The sequence below is a fragment of the Pleurodeles waltl genome, chromosome 12 (assembly GCF_031143425.1).
Source record: "Pleurodeles waltl isolate 20211129_DDA chromosome 12, aPleWal1.hap1.20221129, whole genome shotgun sequence".
In the NCBI taxonomy this organism is placed as follows: Eukaryota; Metazoa; Chordata; class Amphibia; order Caudata; family Salamandridae; genus Pleurodeles; species Pleurodeles waltl.
The window spans coordinates 7,285,996-7,301,971 of NC_090451.1; the positions used below are offsets into that span (position 1 = coordinate 7,285,996).

Genomic DNA, 15,976 nt, shown 5'->3' on the forward strand with positions numbered 1-15,976 from the left:
TGCAGTTCAGGAAAACCGACTCCTTGTTTGTGACTTTTGGACAGCCTGGAAAAGACAAGAAGGTGACTTTTATGACTCTGAGTAGGTGGATTAAGTTGTCAATTTTTCTGGCTTTGCAAGGCTTTTTAGAATATCTTCCAGTTCAGGGATGGTCTACGAGAGGAATGGCCACCTCCTGGGTTGAATTCCAGTGAGTAACAATCTAGGAAATTCCTAGGGTGGCTACTTGGTCCTCAGAGCATACATTTGTCAAGCATTATGGCTTAATAATTTTTCTGTTTTGCATTTGAGTACCAATGTTTTGAACTCTGCATTACCCTTAGTCCATCTTGTCTTTGTCACAAACATTACATCCTGCCCACCTTCCCATCAGTCCTTTGGCAAGGGCTTGGGACCCAGGTTGGGTGCATGGGGCTAGCATTTAAGGATCCTCCTGTTCTTTCTTCCTGTTGGAAGGTGACATCACCTTACTTTGGAATGACTGTCACAAGGACGCAATGGACTAAGGCTAATGAAGATTACCAATAAGTAACCAACGCATCACCATTCTTTCTGAATGTGCGTGGCTCATTCCGCAGGACTTCTTCTTTGTATGATTCCTGGATTTTCAGAAGCCCTTTGATGGCAGCACCCCCACACTGAAAATTGTTTCAGCACCACTGTACAAGGGTCAGTTGTCATGCTCATCTGCGGCGTAAATTTGCATTGAAGTAGTCTAACTCCCCAGGCCTTGTCTTTTGCTCAATTTGCCTTTGTGAGTTTTCTCTCAATCACTGTCGACTTCCTTTGATCTTTCTTTCTTCTTTTACTTCACCTTCGCCTTCAGTGTATCTTTTGGCCCTCTTAAGAGACACACCCCATGGTAGCCACTTCTATACTTCTGTCACCTAATTATTTTCCTATCCTTTCCCCTGTAACGTTGCTGATCCTAGCTATAGCATCACTATCCAGAATCTGTTCACCTGAGTTATGTTCCTCTTATCCCACGCATCTAATAATCAGCTCTTGGTCTCCCTCCACCTCTCACGAGACATAGTCTGAGGCAGTGTCTCCATCTTGGAGAGACAATCCCTTGCACTTGTGTTGTTCTACTGGCGCTGCCGGCTTGAGCTTTGGTCAGCAGTGGCAAAAGAAGGACTAATGGAAAGTGAACGTATACTGGAGCAACAGAGTGTATGGATTTATAATAGCTTGATTAAATGATAAAAAAAGAGTTTAGTTGAGAGAAAAAATGCAACCTGGCCCGTACGGGGATCGAACACGCGACCTTGGCGTTATTAGCACCACGCTCTAACCAACTGAGCTAACCGGCCATGAGTACTACAGATATCCTTTTTCCATGAAATGCAGATAGATAGAAGAGTTCGTCTTACTATCGCAATTCCTTCATACTTTTCTCCTTCCGCCCCCTGTCTGGATTACAATACCAAGAGCTGTGGAGTGCTGCACGCCAGCCTCAGTGCCTCTTCTTTCACTCAATCTCACTGTGTGCTGTGATATCTTTGTAACATCGCTTGTTGCCAGAAAAAAAGGAAAGGATGGATAGTATTTTTATTCTTTTACAACAAAACCCAAAATGCATCGGCTTGCTTGGTCATTAAGTTTACAAGGCCAGCTGCTTTTGAGATATTATAATTATAGTGGTTATTCGGCGTTGGAGGTAAGAGAGTTTTTTTTACGTCTGGCCGTTCCTTCTGCTTCAAATTACTTGAGCTCATGTCAACAAAGTAACAACAAAACATAGCCAACGGTTCGTTGCTCAAGCCTTCCCTACTGCACCTTCCCATGTCTCTCCTGCCGACCACAGTGCAGGAAATCTGAGTTTGCATTTGCGCGAAGAGACGTACAACACAAGAAGGCGCGCTTTTGTGCGCGGGGCACCACCCGGCCTGTGCATTCCTCACTGTCGTGAGATCAGTTTACTCAGCAGAGCATGACGCTGCAATTGGTTAGTAGGGCAGGCCTGACCAGAAAAGTATATTTGGGGTCATGTATTTGATTGCATTTTTAAAACAGTAACGGAACTTAACTGCAATGTTTAAATAGGTCTAGACATATTTAAACAGTGTCAATTTAATAGAATAATTGTGGACAATTCAGAGGGGAGGCACCACTGTTTTTTTTTCCCACTGGGTGGATGCGGCATTAAAGAGTTTGAAGACCACTGGTCTAAGTGGACACTAGTACACCTGGATGCTCCTGAATTCCTCGCAACAGATGCCAGCAAACCTGGCTGGAGAGCTACTGTGTTGGACTGATCCTGTCGATTCAAGTGGTCTTTCCTAGAGGGTCAGAGGTCATGGAAATAGATGGAGTTGATGGTAATCTTCAGGGCTTTGAAGTTTTCCCATCATCATCTGTCTCAAAAAAATGTGCTAGTAAAGACAGAGAATAAGGTAGCTGTCTTTTACATTAACCAACAGTGAAGCATGCATTCAAAATCCCTCAATGCAATAGCAGAACAATTGGGATATTGGGCAGAGATCAACCTGTTGCACACGTCGGCAGTACACATCAAGGGCACCGACAATGTGATGGCAGACAGCTGGAGGTTTCCAAATTTGCTGGAGTTGACGTTATCCAGGTCGTTGTTTTGAGAGATATGCCGAGAGTTTGTGAAACCCTTTCTGGATCTCTTTTCAAACAAGGACAATGCTCATCTTTGTCGATTCTGATCCAGGCTTCGCGAACAAGGAGCCTAGGTAGTGGACGTATTGGTGATAAAGTGGCTGAGAAGTCTCCTTTATACGTTCCCCCACTTTTTATTGATCCAGATGGTTCTCTTCAAGTCTCAGCAGGGGCGAGGGAACTTTATTCTTGTGGGCCCTTATTGGCCAGAGATGTCATGGTTTCCTCTTCTGAACCCCTGGCTCTTCTACCTCCTTGGGTACTGCTCAAGTGTGTCTCTCTCAGAACGTCATCCCTGACCTTCTTGTTCCAACTCACTCTATCGCTTTGGAGGTTGAGAAGTCTGGACTGCTAGCAAAGGGTCTTTCCTCTTCCTTAGTGGAGTTAATTCAGCACTCCAGCAGGCCTTCTACTTCGAAGTCTTACTCAAAGAACTGGAAGTCTTTTGAGACGTGATGTTCTGCTCATGATCTTTTGGCACCTACCTGTAGTTTGTCTGCTATTTTGCATTTTCTTCTGAATGGGTTTCACTTGAATCTCTTTCCACACTGAAAGCTCATTGCTTTGCGATAAAGGTTTTTAGGGACTTTTCTGTACCTTCGTCGATGTTACAATCTTTGGTGTCTAGACTGTTCTGATCTTTTGTCAATTGTAAGACCAGTTGAAAAATCCCTTTTCTCCAACTCAGAATCTTCCTACTCTTTTATAGGCTTTGCAATTTTATCTCTTTGAGGATCTGGATACTGTAGACATAAAGATTGTTTCCTATAAAGTTATTTTCCTATTTCCTATCACCTTGCTGAGAACAATTGGGGAGCTGGGAGCCTTAAAATGCTGTCCTCTCTTCATTTGATACTTTGGAAGATGGGGTAACTTTAAGGCCTAGCCTTACCTTTGCTGCAAAGGTTAAGTCTATTTTTGATAGATCTTAGGAAATAATTCTTCCTTCTTTCATTCCCTCTCCTTCCTCTCCGGAGGAATATTTTCTGAATACACTTGATGTTTAAAGAGCTCTTTTCATTTATGTCACCAGGCCTCTGCAGTTCAGGAAAACCGACTCCTTGTTTGTGACTTTTGGACAGCCTGGAAAAGACAAGAAGGTGACTTTTATGACTCTGAGTAGGTGGATTAAGTTGTCAATTTTTCTGGCTTTGCAAGGCTTTTTAGAATATCTTCCAGTTCAGGGATGGTCTACGAGAGGAATGGCCACCTCCTGGGTTGAATTCCAGTGAGTAACAATCTAGGAAATTCCTAGGGTGGCTACTTGGTCCTCAGAGCATACATTTGTCAAGCATTATGGCTTAATAATTTTTCTGTTTTGCATTTGAGTACCAATGTTTTGAACTCTGCATTACCCTTAGTCCATCTTGTCTTTGTCACAAACATTACATCCTGCCCACCTTCCCATCAGTCCTTTGGCAAGGGCTTGGCACCCAGGTTGGGTGCATGGGGCTAGCATTTAAGGATCCTCCTGTTCTTTCTTCCTGTTGGAAGGTGACATCACCTTACTTTGTAATGACTGTCACAAGGACGCAATGGACTAAGGCTAATGAAGATTACCAATAAGTAACCAACGCATCACCACTCTTTCTGAATGTGCGTGGCTCATTCCGCAGGACTAGTTCTTTGTATGATTCCTGGATTTTCAGAAGCCCTTTGATGGCAGCACCCCTACACTGAAAATTATTTCAGCACCACTGTACAAGGGTCAGTTGTCATGCTCATCTGCGGCGTAAATTTGCATTGAAGTAGTCTAACTCCCCAGGCCTTGTCTTTTGCTCAATTTGCCTTTGTGAGTTTTCTCTCAATCACTGTCGACTTCCTTTGATCTTTCTTTCTTCTTTCACTTCACCTTCGCCTTCAGTGTATCTTTCGGCCCTCTTAAGAGACACACCCCCTTGTAGCCACTTCTATACTTCTGTCACCTAATTATTTTAATATCCTTTCCCCTGTAACGTTGCTGATCCTAGCTATAGCATCACTATCCAGAATCTGTTCACCTGAGTTCTGTTCCTCTTATCCCCACTCATCTAATAATCAGCTCTTGGTCTCCCTCCACCTCTCACGAGACATAGTCTGAGGCAGTGTCTCCATCTTGGAGAGACAATCCCTTGCACTTGTGTTGTTCTACTGGCGCTGCCGGCTTGAGCTTTGGTCAGCAGTGGCAAAAGAAGGACTAATGGAAAGTGAACGTATACTGGAGCAACAGAGTGTATGGATTTATAAGAGCTTGATGAAATGATAAAAAAAGAGTTTAGTTGAGAGAAAAAATGCAACCTGGCCCGTACGGGGATCGAACCCACGACCTTGGCGTTATTACCACCACGCTCTAACCAACTGAGCTAACCAGCAATGAGTACTAAAGTTATCCTTTTTCCATGTAATGCAGATAGATAGAAGAGTTGGTCTCACTATCGCAATTCCTTCATACTTTTCTCCTTCCGCCCCCTGTCTGGATTACAATAACAAGAGCTGTGGAGTGCTGCACGCCAGCCTCAGTGCCTCTTCTTTCACTCAATCTCACTGTGTGCTGTGATATCTTTGTAACATCGCTTGTTGCCGGAAAAAAAGGAAAGGAGGGATAGTATTTTTATTCTTTTACAACAAAACCCAAAATGCAACGGCTTGCTTGCTCATTAAGTTTACAAGGCCAGCTGCTTTTGAGATATTATAATTATAGTGGTTATTCGGCGTTGGAGGTAAGAGAGTTTTTTTTAGGTCTGGCCGTTCCTTCTGCTTCAAATTACTTGAGCTCATGTCAACAAAGTAACAACAAAACATAGCCAACGGTTCGTTGCTCAAGCCTTCCCTACTTCGCCTTCCCATGTCTCTCCTGCCGACCACAGTGCAGGAAATCTGAGTTTGCATTTGCGCGAAGAGACGTACAACACAAGAAGGCGCGCTTTTGTGCGCCAGGCACCACCCGGCCTGTGCATTCCTCACTGTCGTGAGATCAGTTTACTCAGCAGAGCATGACGCTGCAATTGGTTAGTAGGGCAGGCCTGACCAGAATAGTATATTTGGGGTCATGTATTTGATTGCATTTTTAAAACAGTAACAGAACTTAACTGCAATGTTTAAATAGGTCTAGACATATTTAAACAGTGTCAATTTAATAGAAGAATTGTGGACAATTCAGAGGGGAGGCACCAATGTTTTTTTTTCCCATTGGGTGGATGCGGCATTAAAGAGTTTGAAGACCACTGGTCTAAGTGGACACTAATATACCTGGATGCTCCTGAATCCTCGCAACAGATGCCAGCAAACCTGGCTGGAGAGCTACTGTGTTGGACTGATCCTGTCGATTCAAGTGGTCTTTCCTAGAGAGTCGGAGGTCATGGAAATAGATGGAGTTGATGGTAATCTACAGGGCTTTGAAGTTTTCCCATCATCATCTGTCTCAAAAAAATGTGCTAGTAAAGACAGAGAATAAGGTAGCTGTCTTTTACATTAACCAACAGTGAAGCATGCATTCAAAATCCCTCAATGCAATAGCAGAACAATTGGGTTATTGGGCAGAAATCAACCTGTTGCACACGTCGGCAGTACACATCAAGGGCACCGACAATGTGATGGCAGACAGCTGGAGGTTTCCAAATTTGCTGGAGTTGACGTTATCCAGGTCGTTGTTTTGAGAGATATGCCGAGAGTTTGTGAAACCCTTTCTGGATCTCTTTTCAAACAAGGACAATGCTCATCTTGGTCGATTCTGATCCAGGCTTCCGGAACAAGGAGCCTAGGTAGTGGACGTATTGGTGATAAAGTGGCTGAGAAGTCTCCTTTATACATTCCCCCACTTTTTATTGATCCAGATGGTTCTCTTCAAGTCTCAGCAGGGGGGAGGGAACTTTATTCTTGTGGGCCCTTATTGGCCAGAGATGTCATGGTTTCCTCTTCTGAACCCCTGGCTCTTCTACCTCCTTGAGTACTGCTCAAGTGTGTCTCTGTCAGAACGTCATCCCTGACCTTCTTGCTCCAACTCACTCTATCGCTTTGGAGGGTGAGAAGTCTGGACTGCTAGCAAAGGGTCTTTCCTCTTCCTTAGTGGAGTTGATTCAGCACTCCAGCAGGCCTTCTACTTCGAAGTCTTACTCAAAGAACTGGAAGTCTTTTGAGACGTGATGTTCTGCTCATGATCTTTTGGCACCTACCTGTAGTTTGTCTGCTATTTTGCATTTTCTTCTGAATGGGTTTCACTTGAATCTCTTTCCACTCTGAAAGCTCATTGCTTTGCGATAAAGGTTTTTAGGGACTTTTCTGTACCTTCGTCGATGTTACAATCTTTGGTGTCTAGACTGTTCTGATCTTTTGTCAATTGTAAGACCAGTTGAAAAATCCCTTTTCTCCAACTCAGAATCTTCCTACTCTTTTATAGGCTTTGCAATTTTATCCCTTTGAGGATCTGGATACTGTAGACATAAAGATTGTTTCCTATAAAGTTATTTTCCTATTTCCTATCACCTTGCTGAGAACAATTGGGGAGCTGGGAGCCTTAAAATGCTGTCCTCTCTTCATTTGATACTTTGGAAGATGGGGTAACTTTAAGGCCTAGCCTTACCTTTGCTGCAAAGGTTAAGTCTATTTTTGATAGATCTTAGGAAATAATTCTTCCTTCTTTCATTCCCTCTCCTTCCTCTCCGGAGGAACATTTGCTGAATACACTTGATGTTTAAAGAGCTCTTTTCATTCATGTCACCAGGCCTCTGCAGTTCAGGAAAACCGACTCCTTGTTTGTGACTTTTGGACAGCCTGGAAAAGACAAGAAGGTGACTTTTATGACTCTGAGTAGGTGGATTAAGTTGTCAATTTTTCTGGCTTTGCAAGGCTTTTTAGAATATCTTCCAGTTCAGGGATGGTCTACGAGAGGAATGGCCACCTCCTGGGTTGAATTCCAGTGAGTAACAATCTAGGAAATTCCTAGGGTGGCTACTTGGTCCTCAGAGCATACATTTGTCAAGCATTATGGCTTAATAATTTTTCTGTTTTGCATTTGAGTACCAATGTTTTGAACTCTGCATTACCCTTAGTCCATCTTGTCTTTGTCACAAACATTACATCCTGCCCACCTTCCCATCAGTCCTTTGGCAAGGGCTTGGCACCCAGGTTGGGTGCATGGGGCTAGCATTTAAGGATCCTCCTGTCCTTTCTTCCTGTTGGAAGGTGACATCACCTTACTTTGTAATGACTGTCACAAGGACGCAATGGACTAAGGCTAATGAAGATTACCAATAAGTAACCAACGCATCACCACTCTTTCTGAATGTGCGTGGCTCATTCCGCAGGACTAGTTCTTTGTATGATTCCTGGATTTTCAGAAGCCCTTTGATGGCAGCACCCCCACACTGAAAATTGTTTCAGCACCACTGTACAAGGGTCAGTTGTCATGCTCATCTGCGGCGTAAATTTGCATTGAAGTAGTCTAACTCCCCAGGCCTTGTCTTTTGCTCAATTTGCCTTTGTGAGTTTTCTCTCAATCACTGTCGACTTCCTTTGATCTTTCTTTCTTCTTTCACTTCACCTTCGCCTTCAGTGTAACTTTCGGCCCTCTTAAGAGACACACCCCCTTGTAGCCACTTCTATACTTCTGTCACCTAATTATTTTCCTATCCTTTCCCCTGTAACGTTGCTGATCCTAGCTATAGCATCACTATCCAGAATCTGTTCACCTGAGTTATGTTCCTCTTATCCCCACGCATCTAATAATCAGCTCTTGGTCTCCCTCCACCTCTCACGAGACATAGTCTGAGGCAGTGTCTCCATCTTGGAGAGACAATCCCTTGCACTTGTGTTGTTCTACTGGCGTTGCGGCTTGAGCTTTGGTCAGCAGTGGCAAAAGAAGGACTAATGGAAAGTGAACGTATACTGGAGCAACAGAGTGTATGGATTTATAAGAGCTTGATTAAATGAGAAAAAAAGAGTTTAGTTGAGAGAAAAAATCCAACCTGGCCAGTACGGGGATCGAACCCACGACCTTGGCCTTATTAGCACCATACTCTAACCAACTGAGCTAACCAGCCATGAGTACTAAAGATATCCTTTTTCCATGTAATACAGATAGATAGAAGAGTTGGTCTCACTATCGCAATTCCTTCATACTTTTCTCCTTCCGCCCCCTGTCTGGATTACAATAACAAGAGCTGTGGAGTGCTGCACGCCAGCCTCAGTGCCTCTTCTTTCACTCAATCTCACTGTGTGCTGTGATATCTTTGTAACATCGCTTGTTGCCGGAAAAAAAGGAAAGGAGGGATAGTATTTTTATTCTTTTACAACAAAACCCAAAATGCAACGGCTTGCTTGCTCATTAAGTTTACAAGGCCAGCTGCTTTTGAGATATTATAATTATAGTGGTTATTCGGCGTTGGAGGTAAGAGAGTTGTTTTTAGGTCTGGCCGTTCCTTCTGCTTCAAATTACTTGAGCTCATGTCAACAAAGTAACAACAAAACATAGCCAACGGTTCGTTACTCAAGCCTTCCCTACTTCGCCTTCCCATGTCTCTCCTGCCGACCACAGTGCAGGAAATCTGAGTTTGCATTTGCGCGAAGAGACGTACAACACAAGAAGGCGCGCTTTTGTGCGCCAGGCACCACCCGGCCTGTGCATTCCTCACTGTCGTGAGATCAGTTTACTCAGCAGAGCATGACGCTGCAATTGGTTAGTAGGGCAGGCCTGACCAGAATAGTATATTTGGGGTCATGTATTTGATTGCATTTTTAAAACAGTAACAGAACTTAACTGCAATGTTTAAATAGGTCTAGACATATTTAAACAGTGTCAATTTAATAGAAGAATTGTGGACAATTCAGAGGGGAGGCACCAATGTTTTTTTTTCCCATTGGGTGGATGCGGCATTAAAGAGTTTGAAGACCACTGGTCTAAGTGGACACTAATATACCTGGATGCTCCTGAATCCTCGCAACAGATGCCAGCAAACCTGGCTGGAGAGCTACTGTGTTGGACTGATCCTGTCGATTCAAGTGGTCTTTCCTAGAGAGTTGGAGGTCATGGAAATAGATGGAGTTGATGGTAATCTACAGGGCTTTGAAGTTTTCCCATCATCATCTGTCTCAAAAAAATGTGCTAGTAAAGACAGAGAATAAGGTAGCTGTCTTTTACATTAACCAACAGTGAAGCATGCATTCAAAATCCCTCAATGCAATAGCAGAACAATTGGGTTATTGGGCAGAAATCAACCTGTTGCACACGTCGGCAGTACACATCAAGGGCACCGACAATGTGATGGCAGACAGCTGGAGGTTTCCAAATTTGCTGGAGTTGACGTTATCCAGGTCGTTGTTTTGAGAGATATGCCGAGAGTTTGTGAAACCCTTTCTGGATCTCTTTTCAAACAAGGACAATGCTCATCTTTGTCGATTCTGATCCAGGCTTCCGGAACAAGGAGCCTAGGTAGTGGACGTATTGGTGATAAAGTGGCTGAGAAGTCTCCTTTATACATTCCCCCACTTTTTATTGATCCAGATGGTTCTCTTCAAGTCTCAGCAGGGGGGAGGGAACTTTATTCTTGTGGGCCCTTATTGGCCAGAGATGTCATGGTTTCCTCTTCTGAACCCCTGGCTCTTCTACCTCCTTGAGTACTGCTCAAGTGTGTCTCTGTCAGAACGTCATCCCTGACCTTCTTGCTCCAACTCACTCTATCGCTTTGGAGGTTGAGAAGTCTGGACTGCTAGCAAAGGGTCTTTCCTCTTCCTTAGTGGAGTTAATTCAGCACTCCAGCAGGCCTTCTACTTCGAAGTCTTACTCAAAGAACTGGAAGTCTTTTGAGACGTGATGTTCTGCTCATGATCTTTTGGCACCTACCTGTAGTTTGTCTGCTATTTTGCATTTTCTTCTGAATGGGTTTCACTTGAATCTCTTTCCACTCTGAAAGCTCATTGCTTTGCGATAAAGGTTTTTAGGGACTTTTCTGTACCTTCGTCGATGTTACAATCTTTGGTGTCTAGACTGTTCTGATCTTTTGTCAATTGTAAGACCAGTTGAAAAATCCCTTTTCTCCAACTCAGAATCTTCCTACTCTTTTATAGGCTTTGCAATTTTATCCCTTTGAGGATCTGGATACTGTAGACATAAAGATTGTTTCCTATAAAGTTATTTTCCTATTTCCTATCACCTTGCTGAGAACAATTGGGGAGCTGGGAGCCTTAAAATGCTGTCCTCTCTTCATTTGATACTTTGGAAGATGGGGTAACTTTAAGGCCTAGCCTTACCTTTGCTGCAAAGGTTAAGTCTATTTTTGATAGATCTTAGGAAATAATTCTTCCTTCTTTCATTCCCTCTCCTTCCTCTCCGGAGGAACATTTGCTGAATACACTTGATGTTTAAAGAGCTCTTTTCATTCATGTCACCAGGCCTCTGCAGTTCAGGAAAACCGACTCCTTGTTTGTGACTTTTGGACAGCCTGGAAAAGACAAGAAGGTGACTTTTATGACTCTGAGGAGGTGGATTAAGTTGTCAATTTTTCTGGCTTTGCAAGGCTTTTTAGAAAATCTTCCAGGTCAGGGATGGTCTACGAGAGGAATGGCCACCTCCTGGGTTGAATTCCAGTGAGTAACATTCTAGGAAATTCCTCGGGTGGTTACTTGGGCCTCAGGGCATACATTTGTCAAGCATTATCGCTTAATACATTTTCTGTTTTGCATTTGAGTACCAATGTTTTGAACTCTGCATTACCCTTAGTCCATCTTGTCTTTGTCACAAACATTACATCCTGCCCACCTTCCCATCAGTCCTTTGGCAAGGGCTTGGCACCCAGGTTGGGTGCATGGGGCTAGCATTTAAGGATCCTCCTGTCCTTTCTTCCTGTTGGAAGGTGACATCACCTTACTTTGTAATGACTGTCACAAGGACGCAATGGACTAAGGCTAATGAAGATTACCAATAAGTAACCAACGCATCACCACTCTTTCTGAATGTGCGTGGCTCATTCCGCAGGACTAGTTCTTTGTATGATTCCTGGATTTTCAGAAGCCCTTTGATGGCAGCACCCCCACACTGAAAATTGTTTCAGCACCACTGTACAAGGGTCAGTTGTCATGCTCATCTGCGGCGTAAATTTGCATTGAAGTAGTCTAACTCCCCAGGCCTTGTCTTTTGCTCAATTTGCCTTTGTGAGTTTTCTCTCAATCACTGTCGACTTCCTTTGATCTTTCTTTCTTCTTTCACTTCACCTTCGCCTTCAGTGTATCTTTCGTCCCTCTTAAGAGACACACCCCCTTGTAGCCACTTCTATACTTCTGTCACCGAATTATTTTCCTATCCTTTCCCCTGAAACGTTGCTGATCCTAGCTATAGCATCACTATCCAGAATCTGTTCACCTGAGTTATGTTCCTCTTATCCCCACGCATCTAATAATCAGCTCTTGGTCTCCCTCCACCTCTCACGAGACATAGTCTGAGGCAGTGTCTCCATCTTGGAGAGACAATCCCTTGCACTTGTGTTGTTCTACTGGCGCTGCGGCTTGAGCTTTGGTCAGCAGTGGCAAAAGAAGGACTAATGGAAAGTGAACGTATACTGGAGCAACAGAGTGTATGGATTTATAAGAGCTTGATTAAATGAGAAAAAAAGAGTTTAGTTGAGAGAAAAAATGCAACCTGGCCTGTACGGGGATCGAACCCACGACCTTGGCGTTATTAGCACCACACCCTAACCAACTAAGCTAACCAGCCATGAGTACTAAAGATATCCTTTTTCCATGTAATGCAGATAGATAGAAGAGTTGGTCTCACTATCGCAATTCCTTCATACTTTTCTCCTTCCGCCCCCTGTCTGGATTACAATAACAAGAGCTGTGGAGTGCTGCACGCCAGCCTCAGTGCCTCTTCTTTCACTCAATCTCACTGTGTGCTGTGATATCTTTGTAACATCGCTTGTTGCCGGAAAAAAAGGAAAGGAGGGATAGTATTTTTATTCTTTTACAACAAAACCCAAAATGCATCGGCTTGCTTGTTCATTAAGTTTACAAGGCCAGCTGCTTTTGAGATATTATAATTATAGTGGTTATTCGGCGTTGGAGGTAAGAGAGTTTTTTTTAGGTCTGGCTGTTCCTTCTGCTTCAAATTACTTGAGCTCATGTCAACAAAGTAACAACAAAACATAGCCAACGGTTCGTTGCTCAAGCCTTCCCTACTGCACCTTCCCATGTCTCTCCTGCCGACCACAGTGCAGGAAATCTGAGTTTGCATTTGCGCGAAGAGACGTACAACACAAGAAGGCGCGCTTTCGTGCGCTGGACACCACCCGGCCTGTGCATTCCTCACTGTCGTGAGATCAGTTTACTCAGCAGAGCATGACGCTGCAATTGGTTAGTTGGGCAGGCCTGACCAGAATAGTATATTTGGGGTCATGTATTTGATTGCATTTTTAAAACAGTAACAGAACTTAACTGCAATGTTTAAATAGGTCTAGACATATTTAAACAGTGTCAATTTAATAGAAGAATTGTGGACAATTCAGAGGGGAGGCACCAATGTTTTTTTTTCCCATTGGGTGGATGCGGCATTAAAGAGTTTGAAGACCACTGGTCTAAGTGGACACTAATACACCTGGATGCTCCTGAATTCCTCGCAACAGATGCCAGCAAACCTGGCTGGAGAGCTACTGTGTTGGACTGATCCTGTCGATTCAAGTGGTCTTTCCTAGAGAGTCAGAGGTCATGGAAATAGATGGAGTTGATGGTAATCTTCAGGGCTTTGAAGGTTTCCCATCATCATCTGTCTCAAAAAAATGTGCTAGTAAAGACAGAGAATAAGGTAGCTGTCTTTTACATTAACCAACAGTGAAGCATGCATTCAAAATCCCTCAATGCAATAGCAGAACAATTGGGTTATTGGGCAGAGATCAACCTGTTGCACACGTCGGCAGTACACATCAAGGGCACCGACAATGTGATGGCAGACAGCTGGAGGTTTCCAAATTTGCTGGAGTTGACGTTATCCAGGTCGTTGTTTTGAGAGATATGCCGAGAGTTTGTGAAACCCTTTCTGGATCTCTTTTCAAACAAGGACAATGCTCATCTTTGTCGATTCTGATCCAGGCTTCCGGAACAAGGAGCCTAGGTAGTGGACGTATTGGTGATAAAGTGGCTGAGAAGTCTCCTTTATACATTCCCCCACTTTTTATTGATCCAGATGGTTCTCTTCAGGTCTCAGCAGGGGGAGGGAACTTTATTCTTGTGGGCCCTTATTGGCCAGAGATGTCATGGTTTCCTCTTCTGAACCCCTGGCTCTTCTACCTCCTTGGGTACTGTTCAAGTGTGTCTCTCTCAGAACGTCATCCCTGACCTTCTTGCTCCAACTCACTCTATCGCTTTGGAGGTTGAGAAGTCTGGACTGCTAGCAAAGGGTCTTTCCTCTTCCTTAGTGGAGTTAATTCAGCACTCCAGCAGGCCTTCTACTTCGAAGTCTTACTCAAAGAACTGGAAGTCTTTTGAGACGTGATGTTCTGCTCATGATCTTTTGGCACCTACCTGTAGTTTGTCTGCTATTTTGCATTTTCTTCTGAATGGGTTTCACTTGAATCTCTTTCCACACTGAAAGCTCATTGCTTTGCGATAAACGTTTTTAGGGACTTTTCTGTACCTTCGAAGATGTTACAATCTTTGGTGTCTAGACTGTTCTGATCTTTTGTCAATTGTAAGACCAGTTGAAAAATCCCTTTTCTCCAACTCAGAATCTTCCTACTCTTTTATAGGCTTTGCAATTTTATCTCTTTGAGGATCTGGATACTGTAGACATAAAGATTGTTTCCTATAAAGTTATTTTCCTATTTCCTATCACCTTGCTGAGAACAATTGGGGAGCTGGGAGCCTTAAAATGCTGTCCTCTCTTCATTTGATACTTTGGAAGATGGGGTAACTTTAAGGCCTAGCCTTACCTTTGCTGCAAAGGTTAAGTCTATTTTTGATAGATCTTAGGAAATAATTCTTCCTTCTTTCATTCCCTCTCCTTCCTCTCCGGAGGAATATTTTCTGAATACACTTGATGTTTAAAGATCTCTTTTCATTTATGTCACCAGGCCTCTGCAGTTCAGGAAAACCGACTCCTTGTTTGTGACTTTTGGACAGCCTGGAAAAGACAAGAAGGTCACTTTTATGACTCTGAGTAGGTGGATTAAGTTGTCAATTTTTCTGGCTTTGCAAGGCTTTTTAGAATATCTTCCAGTTCAGGGATGGTCTACGAGAGGAATGGCCACCTCCTGGGTTGAATTCCAGTGAGTAACAATCTAGGAAATTCCTAGGGTGGCTACTTGGTCCTCAGAGCATACATTTGTCAAGCATTATGGCTAAATAATTTTTCTGTTTTGCATTTGAGTACCAATGTTTTGAACTCTGCCTTACCCTTAGTCCATCTTGTCTTTGTCACAAACATTACATCCTGCCCACCTTCCCATCAGTCCTTTGGCAAGGGCTTGGCACCCAGGTTGGGTGCATGGGGCTAGCATTTAAGGATCCTCCTGTTCTTTCTTCCTGTTGGAAGGTGACATCACCTTACTTTGTAATGACTGTCACAAGGACGCAATGGACTAAGGCTAATGAAGATTACCAATAAGTAACCAACGCATCACCACTCTTTCTGAATGTGCGTGGCTCATTCCGCAGGACTAGTTCTTTGTATGATTCCTGGATTTTCAGAAGCCCTTTGATGGCAGCACCCCCACACTGAAAATTGTTTCAGCACCACTGTACAAGGGTCAGTTGTCATGCTCATCTGCGGTGTAAATTTGCATTGAAGTAGTCTAACTCCCCAGGCCTTGTCTTTTGCTCAATTTGCCTTTGTGAGTTTTCTCTCAATCACTGTCGACTTCCTTTGATCTTTCTTTCTTCTTTCACTTCACCTTCGCCTTCAGTGTATCTTTCGGCCCTCTTAAGAGACACACCCCCTTGTAGCCACTTCTATACTTCTGTCACCTAATTATTTTCCTATCCTTTCCCCTGTAACGTTGCCGATCCTAGCTATAGCATCACTATCCAGAATCTGTTCACCTGAGTTATGTTCCTCTTATCCCCACGCATCTAATAATCAGCTCTTGGTCTCCCTCCACCTCTCACGAGACATAGTCTGAGGCAGTGTCTCCATCTTGGAGAGACAATCCCTTGCACTTGTGTTGTTCTACTGGCGCTGCCGGCTTGAGCTTTGGTCAGCAGTGGCAAAAGAAGGACTAATGGAAAGTGAACGTATACTGGAGCAACAGAGTGTATGGATTTATAAGAGCTTGATTAAATGATAAAAAAAGAGTTTAGTTGAGAGAAAAAATGCAACCTGGCCCGTACGGGGATCGAACCCGAGACCTTGGCATTATTAGCACCACGCTCTAACCAACTGAGCTAACCGGCC

The 15,976-nt window shown here is 43.6% G+C and overlaps 2 non-coding genes across 2 annotated transcripts; both read right to left on the reverse strand.

Moving 5' to 3' along the window:
- Window positions 1-1,239: 1,239 nt before the first annotated feature.
- On the reverse strand, window positions 1,240-1,313 carry TRNAI-AAU (transfer RNA isoleucine (anticodon AAU)). Its single transcript has one exon. It is a non-coding gene; the product is annotated as a tRNA-Ile (tRNA).
- A 14,589-nt stretch (window positions 1,314-15,902) lies between these two features.
- TRNAI-AAU (transfer RNA isoleucine (anticodon AAU)) lies at window positions 15,903-15,976 on the reverse strand. The gene has a single exon. It is a non-coding gene; the product is annotated as a tRNA-Ile (tRNA).